Genomic DNA, 18,570 nt, shown 5'->3' with positions numbered 1-18,570 from the left:
TGTGTTTGTAGACTTGCACACGTGGGAAAGTGGGGGCCTCTGTCCGAACCGTCAGCAGCTGGTCTTCAAGGGCCAGCGCAGAGAGGCCAGAGCTCAGGCTTTGCAGCCAGGCCACCAGGGCCCCACTGCTTGCTAGCTGTGTCACCGTGGGCCTGCTCACCAGTTCATTGGGAGGATTAGGTGAGATAATGGGTGACAGTGGCCAGGACACAGGGAGGAGGCGGCAAAACGCAGTTGTTACCACTGACTAGCAAAAGCTCTGGCCTAGAAACCCAAGTCCTTGGCCCAACCTTGCCACCGACTTGCCGTGTGGCCTTGGGAGAGCCCGTCCCCTTCTCTGGCCTCATCTTCCCCATTTTCCACATGTGAGAAGCATCATTGTCACCCCAGCACTGTCACTGTCATAGCTCCTGCCTCCTCAGCGCCTACTATGTGGCAGGTGTTTCAGATGTGTCATTCTCACTTAAGCCCCCTCGTGAGGCCAACATAAACTGCCCCCATTTTACAGATAAGAAACTGAGGTTTGGGGAGGGCAAGTGCCATGGCCAAGATTGCAAGGCTATGAAATGTGGAGGCTTGTCTTAAAGGAGTCGGTTTTCCCCAAGCTGGGGCGCTCTGCGGAGATCTGGGTCCTCTCGGGACCCGGCCGATGCTCTCAAACCTTGCAGCTGTGCCTGGTTGGGAGTGCAGTGGAATGACTGAGAGGGAGAGAGAGGGGGGTTGTATTTTCACAAACGTGCTCAGGTCCCGCCACTCCCTGCCCTCTGGGCACCCTGCACGCCCACAGGAAATAACAGTCTCTGTGACAGCCCAGTGAGTTATAGCCGTCAGCCAGCACGCCTTGGCCCTGGGAGAGTCCAGGCCTGGCACCGCCTTCCTGCCCACCTGCCCAGCTCCCTGTTCCGCCAGTGGGGGCTGTGCAAGGAGCCGGGTGAGAACCCCATGGGCTGTGTAGCCTTGGGACGTGCCTACCCCCAGCTAGGAGCTTGGGGTCCTCCTTCCAGCCTGTCCCTGCAGGGCCAGTGCTACTGATGAAGAAGTACCAGGCAAGTGGATGTGCTCGCCCTGGGAAAAACACCTTCTGGACTGCATGTCAGGCAGACCGGGGTGCATTTCCAGTTCTTCCCCTGGCTCAGTGTGACCTTGGGCAGGTCGCTCAATCCCTCTGAGCCTCAGTTTCTTTATGTGTGGAATGGGGGTAGAAAGACTCCTCACACAGGTATGGTGAGGGCTGAGAGAACATGGGGAGAGCACCCCACATGAGGCCTTCGCCTGGGTGATCAGGAAGTGGTTGGCTGGCAGGCCGGGCCTGGCAAGGGCTTCCCTGGGGAGTCCTCAAGTCCCAGAGCTGGAAGGGGCCTGACAAGAAAGCAAGTCCCCACTGTGTCTCCCATGAGCCTCCCTGCTCTCAGTGTGCCCAGCCTCCCCGCTCCCCTGCTGTTCTGCTGTAGACCAAGGTCGCTCCCACCCAGCCACTCCATCTCCCGGTCCCTCTGTGTGGAACGTCCTTGCCCCAGAGCATTGCCTAACCTGGCCCCTTCACACCCTTCTCCACCCGCAGGCCCCTGAGCACGTACGTCCCATCGCACACCTGTCACTTTGCTCCCCCCTCGGCTTGCTTTATTTTCACCACAGGACATATCACCACCTGAAATGGTGTGACGGGTGTTTTTGCTTTTACTCCCTCACGTCTGCTCCTCTCACTATGGTGCCAGACCTGTGGAGGCAGTTTTCCGCCGTCCACCCCACCAGAGCCTGGCACGCAGGGCCGGCAGGAGTGTGGAGAACGAGTGAGCAAGCCCAAGAAGGAACCGGTGAATCTGATGTAATCCCATTCATTTAATCTCATGTGTGTGGCGGTATTGGTGCTTCGGTGCAGTTGGAGTCAAGGGCATTTCCCAGTGTCTTCTCTGAGCCCCCTCTTCACGGACATGCAGACAGGCTCAGAGGCGGCCCCTCCCTCCAGGAGCCCGCCGTCTGCGGGCAGAGAGCCAGCTCTGAGGCGCATGGGGCCTCACCCATGGCCACTGAGATCAGGAATCTGAGATGACTTTAATAAAGGGGCCATTATTTATTTATTTTAAATAATTTTTACTATAGTTGGCATACACTATTATGTTGTTTAAGGGGTACAACACAGTTACCACACTTAGACAACTTATGAAGCGATCCCCCCGGTAAGGCCAGCACCCGTCTGACACTGTACGTAGTTATTGCAATGTTATCGACCACACTCCCTCTGCTGCTCTTCACAGCCCCGTGGCTTTTCGTAACTGGCAGGCTGCACTTCTTAACCCCTGCTCCTTTCTCATCCAGCGCCCCTCTCCCATCTGGCACCCATCAAAAGTTGTCTGCATCCGTGAGTCTGTGTCTGTTTTGCTTGTTCATTTATTTTGCTTTTTTAGATTCCACATGTAAGTGAAATCATATCGTCTGTGTCTTTCTCGGTCTCTGAGTTATTTTACTTAGCATAATTCCCTCTTGGTTCGTCCATATTGTTGCAAATGGCAAGATATCACTCTTTTTATGGCTGAGTAATATTCCATTGTATACCCATGATAAAGAGGTTATTTGCAAAGGCGCAGGCAGGGTGCAGAGAAGCCATGGGGGAGTGCAGAATCTGGGGGTAGTGACAGTGGAGGCCTTACCATCCTCAGGCCTGAAGGGTGAGGAGAGGGATGCAAGCCAGCCAAGGGACCCCTTGCCCCCTCCCACCCTCCAGTCTCCTGGGGGGCCGTCCTCACGGGCCGAACCCAGAGGAATGCAGACCTCGTTGGTCAGTGTCTCCAGGGCAGTCAGCAGGGTGGAGAGTGATAGTGGATGGAGAGGCTCAAATGGAGGTGACACAGAAGTAACCAAAACACTTTCCTTTCTAAGGCTTTTGGGAACAGGACAGGATTAAATTCCTGACTCAACTTGTGGAGTGCTGGAGGAGCCCAGAGGAACACCTCAGGCTGTGCAGAAGGCTCAGCAGGGGGAGGAGGGGGAATGGCATCCAGGCACAGGGAACAGCACGTGCTAAGGCAAAGAGGCATGAAAGAGCCTGTCATGACTGGGAGACAGGACAAGGGCCGCTGGGGGAGCTAGGAGGTGCACTGGGGCGAAGCTGGAAAGGCAGACTGGGAAATGATCTGGATGGCACCGGCTGCTTCTCTTAGAAGGATGGAAGCCCTTGTGTCCTTGGCTTCAGAATGAAGACACCTGCTGGGCCAGGAAGGCCAAGTGACTGCTCCTTTCTGTCAGTGATGCCCCTGGGACAGCCCCCACTGGGAAAGGCCCTCGATCCGTCAGCACTGCGCACGCTGTTTGGGAGTAAACCAGCTGGGCACGGCGAGCTGGACCCTGGGTTCTGTCTCTGTCCCCTTCTGGGGAAGTGGCCTTAGTCTGTCAGTCTGCCAATTCTCTGGACTCCTTCAAGAGGCGCTTCCCCGGCAGCCACCATGAGCCAGGACCCAGGCCAGGGTGCTGGGGTCCAGAGAGGAATGGGGCATGGCTGGTGCAGGAGCTGGGCCTGGGCCACTAGCTTTCCACAACCTCCCCAAGTCTCAGTTTCCTCATCTGTAAATCGGAAACAAAAGTGGGAACATTTACTGAAATTTACTCAACACCAGGTATTGTTCTAGATGTTTTTACATTTATTTTCTCCTTTAATTCTCTACACAGTAGCTATTATTATTCCTTCTAAGCAACAGGAGACGTGGGATTCAGCAGGTCTGCCTGAAGAGCCCAGGCCTTACCGTAAAGCAGGTGAGGGGACTTCACGAGGAAACAGAAGCAACTGTCAGTCATTTGCAGCTGTGACGAATGCGTGTTGGATACGAACTTTGGGCTCCTGCGCCTGGTGTCGGTCTCAGAACCTAAGCGCTTCCCATAAATTAATTCGTGTGGTGATGTTGTGAGGCAGGTACCGTTATGAGTCCCACCTCACAGGCGAGGAACCCGAGGCACTGAGAGGTGGAGAGACTTGCCTGAGGTCACAGCTAATAGCTCTCAGGAACTGTCTGGACATTTCGTGTGTATTAGCTCGTTTAGGCCCCACAACAGAGTTGCTGAGGCACAGAGGCTGCGCATCTCACCCACAGTCACATCCCTAGTTGTGGTTGTAGCCGGGCCTCGAACCGGGAGGCCAATTTCAGAGTCTCTGCTCCTGCCCAGCAGCTCTGACACTTCTTGGCTCAGTGCCTTGCGCAGAGCAGGAGCTCAGTAAGTATTGGCCAGTCCCAGTGGGAGGCTGCATGCAGGGTGGGTTCCGGGCTCCTGAGGTGCCAGCCAGGCCCCATGAGCTGCTGTCGCGTCTCAGGTGGCTCGTCAGGGCTTAAGGCTGCTCCCAGGGGAGACTTCCGGGATCCCAAGGTCTCCGTGGCCTGTCTGTTCTGCCCACGCAGGCCCTGGCACACACAGTGCAGGAGTCGGGTCTGGCTGCCCTAGGCACTGAGCCTCAGGGCCTCCCAGGGCCACTCCATGTTGCCCTCCAAAGTCAGCAACTCGCCTGGGCTGGCCTGCCTCTGGAACATCAGGGGAGCCTCACTGCCCTCTGCTGGCTTCCTTCAAGCGCACACAGGGTCCAGGAGCAGCAGGAACCTTTGGAAAGGCACTGTGCTGGCCATCTGAGCACCCTAGCCCCACCTGGGCCTGGGCCCCAGTGCTGTCCAGACTGCCCCTCGGGGGCTGATTGTGAAGAGCCCACGTGCCACCCTCCTTGGAGTCACTGGCAGAAATTCGGACATAGTAGCAGTGGCCCCAGCTCACTAAGCCCCCAGGCAAGCAGGCGCTGCACCCACTCTCCTCCTCACAACCATCCCACTTTACAGATGAGAAAGCTGAGGCCCAGCCAGGCTAGGGGGCTTACCGAGGACCACCCAACTGGTAAGTGGTGGAGCAGTGACTTGAGCCCAGCTCCTTCTGGGGGCTCTTTTTAAAAAAAAAAAATGTTTTATTGATTATGTTATTACAGTTGTCCCATTTTGCCCCCTTTATTCCCCTCTGCCCTGGACACCTCCTCCCACCCGCATCTCCCCACCTTAGTTCATATCCATGGGTCGTACATATAAGTTCTTCGGCTTCTACATTTCCCATACTATTCTTACCCTCCCCCTGTCTATTTTTATCTACCATTTATGCTTCTTATTCCCTGTACCTTTTCCCCTACTCTCCCCCACTGCTGATAACCCTCCATGTGATCTCCATTTCTCTGATTCTATTCCTGTTCTAGTTGTTTGCGTTTTTGTTTTTTTAGATGCAGTTGTTGATAGTAGTGAGTTTGTTTTCATTTTACTGTTCAGAGTTTTGATCATCTTCTTTTTCTTAGATAAATCCTTTTAACATTTCATATCATAAGAGCTTGGTGATGATGAACTCCTTTAACTTGACCTTATCTGGGAAACACTTTATCTGCCCATCCATTCTAAATGATAGCTTTGCTGGATACAGTAATCTTGGATGTAGGTCCTTGTTTCTCATGACTTTGAATACTTCTTCCCAGCCCTTTCTTGCCTGTAAGGTTTCTTTTGAGAAATCAGCTGATAGTCTAATGGGAACTCCTTTGTGGGTAACTCTCGCTTTTCTTTTGCTGCTTTTAAGATTTTCTCCTTATCTTTAATCTTTGGTGATGTAATTATGATGTGCCTTGGTGTGTTCCTCCTTGGTTCCAACTTCTTTGGGACTCTCTGAGCTTCCTGAACTTCCTGGAAGTCTATTTCCTTTGTCAGATTGGGGAAGTTCTCCTTCGTTATTTTTTCAAATAAGCTTTTAATTTCTTGGTCTCCCTCTTCTCCTTCTGGCACCCCTATGATTCAGATGTTAGAACATTTAAAGTTGTCCTGGAGGTTCCTAAGCCTCTCTTCATTTTTTTGAATTCTTGTTTCTTCATTCTGTTCTGGTTTAACGTTTCTTTCTTTCTTCTGCTCCAAACCGTTGGTTTGAGTCCCAGTTTCCTTCCATCACTGTTGGTTCCCTGTACATTTTCCTTTATTTCACTTTTCACAGCCTTAACTTTTTCCTCTATTTTGTGACCATACTCAACCAATTCTGTGAGCATCCTGATTACCAGTGTTTTGAACTCTGCATGTGATAGGTTGGCATTTTCTTCTTTGGTTAGGTATATTTTTTCTGGACTTTGTTCTGTCATTCGGGCCATCTTCCTTCCTTCCTTCCTACCTTCCTACCTTCCTACCTTCCTACCTTCCTACCTTCCTTCCTTTCTTTCTTTTTGGTGCACCTGTTATGTATAAGGGGTGGAGCCTTAGGTATTCACCAGGGCCGTTGTGGCACTGTATGTGGGGGGAGGGGTCTGAGAGGGAACAGTGCTGCATGTTCAGCTCTTGGTGGGCTTTCTGTCACTTCCACCTCTACCCACAAGCAAATTGGGACCTTCTGGTGCTAATTCCCGAGTGGGTGGTTTTGTGTACATTCTAGGACCCTGTTGGTCTCTCCAGTGAACTCTCCTGTGAGGCTGGGAGTTTCTCCCACCACCTCAACCCCCACAGGTGTTTTCAGTCAGAGGTTTTGAGGCTTTATTTTTCCAACTGGAACCCTGGATTGCGTGGTCTGTCTTGCTCCCCAGTTGTTCCTCCTGGTTTATCTGCATGTGAATGTGGGACCACCCAGTCCGCCAACCGCTGCCTCTCCCGGCCAGCCAGTTGCCACCTTGCTGTGAGTCCTCCCCGTCTCCTACCAGTCTGGATGAATGTTTTTTCTTTAACTCCTTGGTTGTCAGACTTCCATACAGTTGGATTTTTTTTGGCAGTTTTGGTGGTTTTTTGTTTTTAAATTTGTCATTGTCCTTTTGGTTGTGAGAGGAGGCACAGTGTGTCTACCTACTCCTCCATCTTGATCAGAAGTTGATGAGTCTGGTGGCTCTTTTTATAAGACCCAAACCACACAGATTCTTCCTGATGGCCCCCTGCTCTTTGTGCCAAGAGGACCCCTCAGGGTATTATTCATGGCTTTGAGTGCCTGGCCCCGACTGGCCGACCTATGGGTGATGGGGAGACAGCTTCAGTGTCAGTGGCGGGCGTAGTCCTGCCCATAAACCAGCAACGACATAGAGCAGGTGAGCACTGTGGCCAGGAGTCCCAACACTGCCTGGAAGAGCAGCAGGGAGGGTCCCCTGGAGGGGATGATGCTTGGCAGGTCCTGGGGGATGAGTAGACATTGAACAGGTCATTAAAGGGGAGAGAGGAGGGAGAGGAAGGGCATTTTAGGCAGGTCATGGCTGGAGATTAGAGATTTGGGAGTCTCAAGGGAACCCCAAGTTCACCACATGGGTCAGCACAGAGTGGGACAAGAGAGTGGAGGTGACAATGCCAGAAAAGCAGGTGGGGACAGGGCCTGGATGTCCAGAGACTTCCCGCATAGTGACCATGTCAGCTCTTTGTCCCCATTTGGTGTCCCCAGGGCTCCTCTGGGATATAAGGGGCTCCCCAAATTATAAATGCTGTGCACTGGCTTTATAGCTGAAGCCCCAGAGAAGGTGATTGGTCTAAGGCCAGCCAGAAGAGCCAGAATCACACACAAGTCCCCTGACACCAAGGGACACTCTGTCCCTGCAGCACAACCTTACTGCCCTGTCTCCTTCCTGGGGGATGGGTTTCCACCCCACCACACTGGGGGGCAATTCAGAGCCCCCCCCCCCCACTGCACCGCAGGGATTCCCCCCCTGCAATAGTGTTGACGAGGTCCCGCCCACATCACCTGGGCCAGGCTGTTTCCCATCTTTGAAATCAAACACAAACAGACCCCAGACAGAAACTGCCCCACACCTGAGCTCCAGGTAAATGCAGCCCAGCCTGTGGGGCGTACACCCCTTTTGGCTCATACCCAGGATAGGCTGGGAAGCTGTTTGAATAAAAACTCCCCTGGACAGGTGCCCAGCCTTTTACAGTTTGCAAATTGCTTTCCCCAAACATTCTGCCCTTTGATCCTCATACCTGTTCTGAGAAGAAGGCATTACCCACTTTGCAGAGGGGGATACTGAGGCCTGAGAGGTGAAGTGATGTGCTCAAGGTCACAGAGCGAGTTGATGATGGGTCTAAATTAAAACAAGCGGCCGAAGGAGGCTGCACCTGTTGACCACGTGCCAGTTAAACGGCCCATCTCTGATGAGTGTGGTGGGGCTGAATGGGGCAGAGGAGGTGCCATGAGGCTGAGTCTTTCAAAGATGCAAAACAGTCACCGGGCACAGTGGAGGGGGCTGGAGAAGAAGGGCTTTCAGGGCAGAGAAAAGAGCGTGAGCAAAGGCCTGGAGGTAGGAAAGCAGGCAGACAGTTCAGCGCCTGGGAGCACTCCAGTGGGGCAGGTGCACAGGGAGTGTGGGGACACGTGGAGGTGGCCCCTCCTTTCCCAGGGCCCCTCTTCTCCCTTGCTCTGGGGGAGGAGTCAGGTGGGCTCTGAGACCGGCCCACCCCTTTCTTCCCTGGGGACTCAGCGCCCTGTCATTAGGCATCTCCCGCTCTGCCAGGGTGTGGAAACCCTTTCTTTCACAGGGTCTGCCTGCTCCACGCAATCTCCACCACAAAATTATGACTCCCTGACATAAAGGAAGCAGATTTCCTCTATCGCTCTGGCGTAGCAGACCCTGTGCTGGCTCCTTACAAACAGTGCCACCCCTGGAGAGGCTCATCAGGCGCCCAAGTCACCTGCAGGCAGAGGTGGACAGGTGGATCCAATTTTCCAATTTAGGTGTGTTGGACTCAGCGTGTCCCTCACTGCTCAAGTCTCTTACCAGAACCCCTCCCCACAAAAACCCCTATAAGTCTGATAGAGGATGGTCCCTCCACAGGGAGCAGGGGAGGGGCCAGAGAGGGGAGGGCCTTGCCTGAGGTCCCAGTCAGTGGAGAGGGAGCTGGAGCCAGGGTGGGGGCCATCTCTTCCAGGTCTCATTTGACACCCCCCACGGGGCTGTGAGGAGGCCTAGCAGGGGCGGTGGGGAAAGGGAGGCTGAGAGGCAGTAGGACCTCCATGCAGGGCGAGGGGAAGGGTCTGGCTGCAGGGCCAGCTTTGGGTGTGTGTTCCTGTACAGAGGAGTTCGTGTGTGTGTGTGTGAGAGAGAGAGAGAGAGAGAGAGAGAGAGAGAGAGAGAGAGAGAGAGAGAGAGAGAGAGCGCGCGAGCGCTCTCTCTTTCTCTAGAGGGGGCTGGAAGCGATGATCCTGCAGGTCCCTCCCAGCTCCACAGAGCTTGCTCCTGCGGCGCTGTCAGTGTTGCAGTATTTCAGGGCCTGTGTGGGCAGGAAAGTGTGTCAGTGTCTTATCCGCCTGGTGAGGAGAAAGCTCGCGTGTGCCGTGGGGGGGTTGGAGTGTCTGCTTCCACAGATGGCTCCTGAACTCCCAGGCTTTGGAGAGAAGGTTGGCTGACAGCTCTCCAGGTCCCTCTGCCTACCTGGCAGGGGCCTGGGCTGTTGTTGGGCATAGCGCCACCTTGTGGGGCCAGGAGGAGGGATCCGTGGCATCACCAGGAAGCCAGTGGCCTCCCAGGAGAGAATCACCGCAGTGGTGGTGGGGAACTGTGGCCTGGGACACCTAGAAAGCCAAACCACCACCAAGCCTGCTGAGCCACTGCATCTGGGCTGTGCCGGTTCCTGGCAGAAAAAAAGAGCCAAGATGCTTCCCTGAGCATTTTCTCCAACATCCCAAACCAGTCCCTAAACCCTCCAGCCATCCTCCTTCCCCCAACTCTTAAGCCCTGTTCCTGTGGGCTGGGGCGGAGGGCGGGGACAGACAACGACGAAACCCTTAGAACTGAGATGAGCAAAAGGAGATCAATTGTCCTGGTTTGCCCAGGACTGGGGACAGGGCAGGGGTGTGGTTCCTAACACATGGGACTTGCTGTTTTAAAACCAGGGCGGTCCTGGGCAGACTGGACTAGTCAGGCACCCTAGATGGGCAGGTGTGGAGGAGGAGAGACACCCCTTGCAGTGGAGACAAATTCCTGGAAACCTAGCTCAGTCCGAAGGGCCAGAGGACACCCCCTGGGCCCTCCTCCCAGCGGAGGGTCTTGCTGGCTCCAGACCCCTCAGTCTCTGCTCACCTGGGGGTTTTGTTTCATTTTGTGGTGTTGGGTGACTCTTAACCTGGGTCCCCCCCCAGGCCTCTCTCCTAGGTCCAGGCCCCTTCTCCACTGGCCTGGATGACAGCGCCAGGCTGTCCCGCAGGCACAGCCACCTCGCAGCCTCCTTCTCCGCCTGTGCTCCTATCTCAGGGAGCAGCATTGCCACCCACCGGTCACCCAGACAGGCACCCAGGCTCCTCTTGGGTCCCTCCCTCCCCTCCCCTCCCACACCGAGTCCTGTCAGTTCTCTGTGCCACCATCTCTTCAGCCCGCCCCTTTCCCTCTCATCCCCACCGCAGCCACCGCAGTGGCACCTTTAGCCTCCCCTGGGCGCCCTGCCTCCAGCTGTTGCCCTGAGTTCATCCAGACCAGGGGTGTCCAACCCACGGCCCGCCGCCGCATGTGGCCCAGGATGGCTATGAATATGGGCCAACACAAAACTGTAAGTTTACCTAAAACATTACTTAGTTCTGTTACTAAGTTTTATTACTTAGATACGTACATTTTCTATATTAGTGATCACAAACTTGGGATCTGCTCAACGATTTTAAAAGATTATCGAAAGGGCCGCTGCATAATTAGGGTTATTGTGTGAGGACGTTTTTGCTTATCTGTGGTGGTGGATATCACGAAAATTATGTATGGACCTTTTTTATGCTCATCAGTTCTCATTAGTGTTTGTGTATTTAATGTGTGGCCCAGGACAACTCTTCTTCCAGTGTGGCCCAGACACCAAAAGGTCGGGTTGTCCTGCTCTAGACCATGGCCAGACCATGGAGTCTGGTCCTGCTAGAGGATGGGAGAGAGTGTTGGCTCGGACTTGGTTCCAGGTTCCGGGCCCTGAGAATTCCTGTCGTGCCAGTCCGGCGACCCTCCCTCTCACCTGCCCTGCACTGGAGGACTGAGAGGGTTCCACTCGTGTCCATGAGGGCTTTTGTCTGGGCAGGATGACATGGCCGCCTCAGGCTCCTCTGCTCCACCCCACACTGCCGCTGGGGGTCTTCGTACTGGGTGGCCCTCACTGCTCTCGGGATGAAGCAGGAGCTCCGCAGCCTTGCTCACTAGGCCCTACGTGACCAGCCCTGTCACTCTCAGAGTGACGCTTCTAACCATGGTGGTACCTGCACCACTGTGCTGCCGGTTCTGTGGAGAATGAGGACGGTATGTGTGTAACGATGTGTGCGTGTGTGGTCAGGATGGTGTGTGTGTGATTGGGATGGTGTGTGTGTGGTCAGGATGGTGTGTGTGGTCGGGATGGTGTGTGGGTGTGTGGTTGGGAGGGGGTGTGACTGTGTCGGCAGGGACAGAATAGGGCTTGCAGACCCCTCACATCTACTTCCACCAGAGCACTTCCATTTGTGTCTGTTTTATGGGTTGGGTTTCCTGGATGACTTCCTTTGTAGGAAGACTTCTGGGGCTCTGACAGGTTTACGAAGACTCTCGCTCTAAGATGACCCGTTGTTCTCTGCTGCTCCTCCATGCTGGCGGGCTCCCACCACTGTGCTTTTACCCACGCTCTTCTGACGGCCACCATCACCGTCTGTAGAAATGTGGCCCTCTCAAACATCCCCACCTCCTGCAAGCTTCTGGGGCTCACTGTGGGGACAGGATGGCCCTCTCGGCTAGACACTGCTGCCCCTCGTCTCTCCCACCTTTGCGTTCTGGTCTTACTCACCCACCCAGACTGAGAGCTGCCACCTCAGGAATCTCCACACCTACATTCTCCCTTTCTCCTCCACCGACTCCTGCATGGACAGACAAAACCTCCACCGGGTTCCCGGGCAGCACACAGCCTGGTGGGGGAGACAGACACGGGGACATCATGAACTTGGTTTGGACCTTGCAAGTGTGAGCTGCTTGGGGACCATGCAGGTGGAAATGTCCTTCAAGCATTTGGAGGTGTGGGTCTGGAGCTTGGAGAAAGGCCTGGGCAGAGGACTGGGGCTCAACCGTCCTCTGCATGTAGCTAAGATTCTCAGGAGAGCAGGGAGGAGGGAGATGGGAGAGTCCGCTTATGCTGTGTGCTCTGGAAGGTGGGTCCTGACGACTCGCTCACCCCTGAGTCACCAGACCCAGCACAAGGACTGACACGTAAAAATAGCCACTTAAATCCCAGGTGGGTGAATGAAGGAGTGCACAGAAGAAGCCTGGGACCTGGGGGGAGAAACCAGCAGAGTACGGATGCTAGAAGCTCTGAGAGGAACAGGTTTCGAGGACAGAGTGGTCAGCAGTGCTGAGTAGCAGCCGCCTGTCTGGGTGAGAGCCGACAACCCTGATTTATATTTGGGAATGACAAGAGCACTGGTGAATCAGCCAAGTGATGAGGTGCAGGGGGAAGCCGGGGTCTGCGCCCAGTGAGCGTGTGGTCAGATTTGCGGAGTGGTACAAAGTCAGGGAAATCCTGAGAGCCCTTGTGGGAGGGCACATGGAGGGCAGAGTGAGCTGCAAGGCCTCATCGGTCAGCCTCGTTGTTGGGTCAGCCTTGGCCCTGGTCAGGAAGCTGGGATCCAACTGAGTGACCTTGGCTAAGTCCCCTCCCCTCTCAGGTGGTTGAGCGGCCACTCTTGGAGGATCTGCAGAGACCTGCCTGCACCCTCACCTGCTGTAGCCCCGACGAGCCTCCACAGGAGCAGCCCTTACCTGGTGCTGTGAGCCAGGCCCTTCTGCTGTGCAGAGGGAAGGACTCCCTACCTTGAGAACACTAATGGCCGCCCCTGTTTTTCAGTGGCCCTGAGAGGTAGGTAGGTGAGAAGGAATAACTAGAAGCTTATGTTTTCTTCCTCTCCTCTAAAGCTGAGATTTTTTCATAAGCCCTGGCACATCAGAGGGGAGGGCAGAAGGCATTTGGGGGGAGCCGAGAGAGCCCAGGAGCACCTGAAGTCAGAGGGAGGGTGGCCTTGCATCTGGATGGCTCAAAAGACCCCATGCCCACCTCACAGCTAGCTGGCCCTAGTCTAGTCTCCCAGAGCTGCTGTGGTGGCGCCTAGCCAGCAGGTGACCCCACCCACATCAGTGGGGGACCTCTGAGGGAAGAGTAGGGACCCGTTGGCTCGGGCCAACTCACTTCCTCGCTGAGCGGCTGATAGTCAGGGGGTCCTCTTCTCCAGTACTGTCTCTCCCGCGGGTTCACTTCACTGCCTAATGCCCTGACATTCTAGGGCTCCAAACTGCCCCACCGAGACCAGCTGCAGACACAGCACAGCACCAAAGGTCCCCGGAGACAAACCATCAGAAATGTGTGTGGGGCTCGAAGGCTCCCCTGCTCTTTATTGAGGTCCTACTAAGCACAAGGCACTTGGCTGACAGCAGAAGTGCAGCCTGGGAGGCAGGAGCTTAGATTCTAGTCCAGCTCTGCCTTTAACTCACTGCATGACCTTGGTCTCCACCTTGTGCAAGCACGGGATCAGAATCACCAGGAGATGAGGCTGAATGCTGCCCACCCCCTCCCACGTTTCCGATTCAGTGGATCTGGGGTGAGGCCCAAGATGTGCGTTTCTTTCAGGCGCCCTGGTGAGAGCCGCTGGCCTCGCCCCTTCCTTCCTCTGAGTCCGAGTCTCCTCAGCTCCCAACAGGGAGACTCATACAGCCCTGTGCTCCTCCTCCCAAGGGGTGTCGTGAGGCTCAAATTTTAGAAGCCAGGTGAGTTATGGAACTTCTGAGAGCTGGTTGGAACCTCAAGATTCATCTGCTTTGAATTCCCCATGTGATAGGAGAGGAAACTGGGGACCAGAGACTACATAGACCAAAGTCACAGCCATTTTGCTGGTGACAGAGCTGGGACTAAAAGCCAAGTAGCCTCCACCCTGTTTCTAATCTCCTTTAGCCTGAAGGAGATGCTTTTGGCCTCTTGTCTTTTAGACGAAGTGACGCTCATGGCTTTTGTGGCAGATGTTCTGAGCGTCCTGCCTGTGTCCCTTGGCATTCACCATTTCCATGCACGCTGACCTGACAGCTTCCAAGTGCCAGCGCCTGCTGTGCTGCCTGAGGAATTTTTCTGGCCTCAGAGCACACTCAGCCCGGGCATGAATGCAGGAAAAGTGCCAGAGACTTAACATGCTCTGCCCCGCAGCAGATCCTAGCCGATGTCTGGGGGAACACCAGCTCCCTCGCTCTGGCGCATGCTGTGCTATCGCCCAGAACTCCCTGGCGGAACTGAGCCCTGGCTGGTTAGAGCAGAAACTTCCTTGGTGACACAGCCTTCGCTGCTCTCCCTTCCTTGCCTCACCTTCCAGCACCTTCACAGTGCAGCTTCTGATCCCCTTTCAAATCAACCACCTGTCTCCAATCCTCATTCAGGGCCTGGTCCAGGGGCCCAGCCTCAGACAGCACTGTAGTGGTAATGACTGCCGTTCATCGAGCACCTGCTGTGTGCCAGGTGTCGTGTACACACGTCCTCATGTGGCCCTCATGGCAACCCTTGCCAGCAGGCCTTGTCACCTCTGCGTCACAGCTGCGGTTGATCAGATCCAGCGGGTAGGTGGCCTGCCTAAGGACTGGCAAGCTTTCAATCCACAAGGGGGACACAGTCCCTGCCCCTCACAGGACTAGGTGTCGAGGGACCTGGATTCCCTCCCTGGGGACCTAGCCCTACTGGGTGGCCACAAAGAGACAGTGTGGGGCACTTCTGAGCCCTGCCACTGTCCCCACAGAGGCGCCATTAATGGTGACAGCAGTGGGATTCCTTCCGAGGGCTGAAGAAGAGGATATTGATGAGCTGAAGAGGGAGAATAGATAATGATCTTATGGTGGCTGAAACCGACAGGCTGGCTCGTGGCTACTTCGGGGAAGAGTAACTGAGCGACTCTTTGAGGAGGGTCAGTTTCTGCTTGTGTAGAAGGGGGCTCAGGGTCATTGTATTTCGGACAAAAATGGGGCTCCGTTTTGTAGGCACAGGCTGATGGAGCCAGGCAGTGTTTCACCTCATACATCCTTTGTTTATGGAAGCGCAACGTTTCATTTAGGTTTAGGTTTCAGCCCATGTTTCCATAGCAAATAGTGTTGCTATGTGAAAAGAAAGCTACCTGAGTAATAATGAACTCATACACTCTTGGTCAGTAAAACCAGCTCCCTTGAAGGTACTCAGAGGCTCACATTAGAATTCACATCGGGCACATTTTCCCTGGTGGGAACGCTGAATGTATCCTCCCATCTCTGGCCTCAGTTTCCTCATGGGTGACAAGAAAGGCAGCTGACTGGGCTCCATGCTCCCTGAGGTCCCAGGTTTGACAGGGCCCGTGGCTCTCCCGGGCTGCTTGGCAAATCTAGACAGGTTCCTGCCCCCATCCGGCCTGGAAGTGGGTCTGTAACTGAGCCTGCAGGGTCACTGCGACAGGCACAGCCTGGAAATCTCAGCTGGGGAAGCGCCAGGGAGATACACCATGCTGCAGCTGGCTCTTCCTCGCTCTTGGGGTGCAGCCTGTCTCTGGGGTGAACATGGAGAGAAGGGGAAGCTGACAAAGCCGTTCCCCCTGGATGAGAAACTCAGCAGGGTGGGGGGCAGAAGGACCGGGCCACCTGTGGAAGGCGGAAAGGAGTGGGTGCAGAATAGGGTTTGCTCCTCGGAGCCCATGAATATGGGCACAGGATGATTTAAGCAAAAACAGGCTTGGTCAGACCGAACGCATTGTCGTGGAGTGTTGAAATGCTTGGTGTGCTCAGCACCAGGGCTGGGAGAGGGGAGGCACCCCTGAAGCAAACAACTGCTTCTTGTTTTATGTGTACTATATACCCCTCACAACAGTCCCGGGGGTAGGTACCTCGTGACATAGTTGAGAACACATGTCCACAGCACAGAGAGGTTAAGTAACTTGCTCAGGATCACTCAGCTAGTAAGTAGCTGAGCCAGGATCTAAACCCAGGTCATTTGACTCCAGAGCCTGGGCCCTAAATCACCGCGAATTGATCAATACGGTAGTGAGACAACAGCCACAAAAACTTCTGTGTCAGGAACCCATCACGGGGACGAGAGGAAGAACTGATGAGAGAGGGACAGCAGTGCCCCAGGCGGCGTGGCCGAGGGAACACCAAGTGCAAAGACAAGGGGCTGAGAAGAGTCGTTGTGTGTCCAGGGAATGAGGGCACAGTCGGGGAGGCTGATGGACAAAGGGGGCTGCGTGCTGACAGATGGATCTGGGAGGGAGGTGAAGCCAGATCCTGGGGAGCCTCAAGTGCCAGGCTAAGCAGCACAGGCTCTGCCCCGTGGACAAGAGCAGGGCAGTGCTAGGACCTGGTCTGAGGACCATGGCACTTCTCATGAGCTGTGACCTTGGACAAGGCTCTCCCTGTCTTGAAAACTCAGTTTCCTCATCTGTACAGCAGGGGTGACAGTTCCTACCAAACCTGCCTCTCAGGGCTTGCTCCAGGCCCAGTAAAGGCAGTGGACAAAAAGGACTGGTAAACAGTGAAAGCTTTGACAATGGCAGGCTGGTGGTTTGGACGGGACGTGAACAGCCCGTAGGTGTGCATTTAGCCAGCTATCTTTCCACAGATGCTATCAGACCCACTCCAGCTTTTCTCGTTGTTGGAAATCGCGCCGTTTGTACAGCACTTCGTCACTTGCCATTTGGCCTCCGTTACCTCACTGGAGGATCCTCAGACCTCTAAGTTAGATGTATTATTCCTCTTACAAGGGAAGACACAGAGGCAGAGAGAGGTGACATGACCTACCCCAGCCTGCAGGCCAGAGGGGCAGAGGGACATAACCTGGGTTCTACAGCTGCCCAGTTGTGTTCTTTCTCTTCCGCCTCACGTCACCTTATTTACACTGAGCAGCTCATCAGGGCTGACCCCTCCGAAGGGCACACCAAGGGCATGAAGGAGCAAGAAGGCAGGAAGCAGCAAGAACTGATGACTACAGGGATTCTGGATTGGAATATTCAGGTCTTGGTGGCTTGTCAATAGCCTCGAAGGTCTGTGACAGGTCATAATTTGTCATTCCACTGAGGCCCAAGTTTGAATTCTTTGCTGCAAAACCGGCATGTGAAGCAAAACCCTGTCAGTGAGCAGCTTTCGCCCAGCACACACTTCTCAGCTCAACTTCCCAGTTCTCCCCTCCCAGAGGGAGGTGGGGTGGCGGGGTGGGACCACACAGGAGCTTTAGGGTTATCCCATCTGGTCCAAAATCCCAGCTGTGGTACTTGAAGCTGTGTGACCTTGAGTAAGTGGTTTCCTGTCTCTGAACCTGACTCCCAATATGACAAACAAAGATAATAGTACCTATCTCAAAGGGTTGCTGAGAAGATTAATGAAACAGTAGTAATTCATGGGTTCTACAGGACATCCAAGGAATGGGTCACGTGGTGGCTCAGGGTGGTTCAGTGGGAGACAGGAATGCAGAGGAGGGAGACTTACTTACCGCCATATACCTTTTTGTAATTAAATAAAAAATGTGTAGGGTGTTCTTCATTCAAATGAATTCATGGAATTTCAAAAACTAAGAAATGCATGTAAAGTGCTCAGCGCAGTCTTGACACTTAATGCTCTATAAATGTTAGCTTTCATTATTATACATATTACTCTAAAGCAGTTTTTAAGAACTCTGTTTGTGGCAAATGAGTCCCCCCAAAGGTAAATGCTCCTTGATGGAGGCAGCAGAGGAAAGGCTAAAGCAGGGGACGCTTCTCAGCCAGAAAACAGGCGTATCACAGGGCAAACACCTGCCGTTGACTTGGCTCCGTGCTGAGTCAGGCAGGGCCGACGCCTGGGCACTTGGAGGAACGTGGCAGCTTTGCTGGAGAGGGAGGCTGGCCTGGTCGGGCCTTGAATGTGCGGCAGTCCATAGCCTGTCTTGAAGCCCGTCTCTGCATCCCGCAGGATGAGCAACTTGGGTGAGTCCCTGAACCTCTGAGCCCTCAGATTTCCATTTGACAAATGAGGATAATGATACTTGTCTGCCTTTTGGGGCTATGGGGAGCTTGTAAGAGTTCTGAGGTAGTTACCATTATCACATCCTCATCTTCATTGTTACAAGGCATTTGGACTTTATCCTAGGACCATGAGGGCCGGGAAAAGGTTTTCTGCCTGGGGTGGTACAATTGGATTTTACAGTTAAAAAGGTCATTCTGGAGGCCAATTGAGAGAAGGGACTGGAGGGGAAAAGCAAGCGGGAGAGGGAGAGGGCCTGAGGATTCTATATGTGACCCTGCCCACTCCCATCCCATCTGACCTCTCCGAGTAGCACCCTTAGCCATGAATTGGACCCAGCAAAAAAGATGGTTCTGAATTGCAGCAGGAAAATATAATCTTAATGTAACTAACAGAGCTTTACCTTATCTACTTGCCTGGGATGGTATTTATGCTAATCCTATTCCAAGCAAAAGCAACTCAGACTAATAAAAGCCACGCCCCAGCTCAGGACTCCATACCATCTGTCAGTCCACACACTTGGGATTAGTTTATCCCAGCAGCTGCTCAGCTGGGCTGCCTGGGTTCTCTGGGCCATGGAGGTGAGGAGGGGGCGTGGTTCACTTGTTCACAAGCACATTCATTCCGCAACATATGTATGGGGCCCTCGCAGGGGCCACGCC

This window comes from Desmodus rotundus, chromosome 3 (genome assembly GCF_022682495.2).
Source record: "Desmodus rotundus isolate HL8 chromosome 3, HLdesRot8A.1, whole genome shotgun sequence".
NCBI classification, from domain to species: domain Eukaryota; kingdom Metazoa; phylum Chordata; class Mammalia; order Chiroptera; family Phyllostomidae; genus Desmodus; species Desmodus rotundus.
The sequence above is the reverse complement of the archived record's forward strand: the minus strand, read 5'-3'. Positions refer to the sequence as shown.